The sequence below is a fragment of the Penaeus monodon genome, chromosome 23, assembly GCF_015228065.2.
Source record: "Penaeus monodon isolate SGIC_2016 chromosome 23, NSTDA_Pmon_1, whole genome shotgun sequence".
Taxonomy (NCBI): Eukaryota; Metazoa; Arthropoda; class Malacostraca; order Decapoda; family Penaeidae; genus Penaeus; species Penaeus monodon.
Genome location: NC_051408.1, coordinates 36,810,948 through 36,811,641, shown reverse-complemented (window position 1 = coordinate 36,811,641; position 694 = coordinate 36,810,948).

Genomic DNA, 694 nt, shown 5'->3' with positions numbered 1-694 from the left:
CATTGTTCATTTTATTACAAACTAAAATTAAAGCATTGTTTATTTGGCAATAAATGGAAAATAAACACAAATGCTGCATTATTAATGGGGAATGCAGTATTGTTTAATCTTGAATAACTTGCAAGTGATGACCTGAATCCGAGAAGGCAGCCTCGCCCCCGTAAGCTGTGGCAGAAGGAACAGCCATAGCAAGTGCTTTCTGTGAGAAAATGGGAAATTCCTTCTTCAGTTTGGCATAATGGTCACCTTTTCGTTCTGATAATGATAATCCACTTCCAGGGTTTTATCCTTTCTTAATGCAGAAACTCTGCTGTTGTAAATGGACTATTATTATTTTCCTATTATAATTGTTTATTCAGTCACTTAGTTCGTTAGTTTTTAATTAATCAATATGTTATCATCCATCAATTTACGAAAAACAACTGTTACGTTTGGACACTGCCTCGTTACCACCCAGAAACGACCTCATTATTCTACTGTTTAAGCGCATTGATCTTTCCACAAAACCGCCAAGTTTAAAAACCGCTAGACATGAGAGTAAAAGCTCTTCATTCTCCCGCTTAAAAAAGGACTTGAAAAATCTCAAAATATAGAGTAAACGTTCAAAATATTCCCGCTTGACCATGACTGAAAAACTTTTGAAGAGATGCCTCAAACAGATTGCTAGGCTTTATGTTCAGACGCTAGAAGGAAA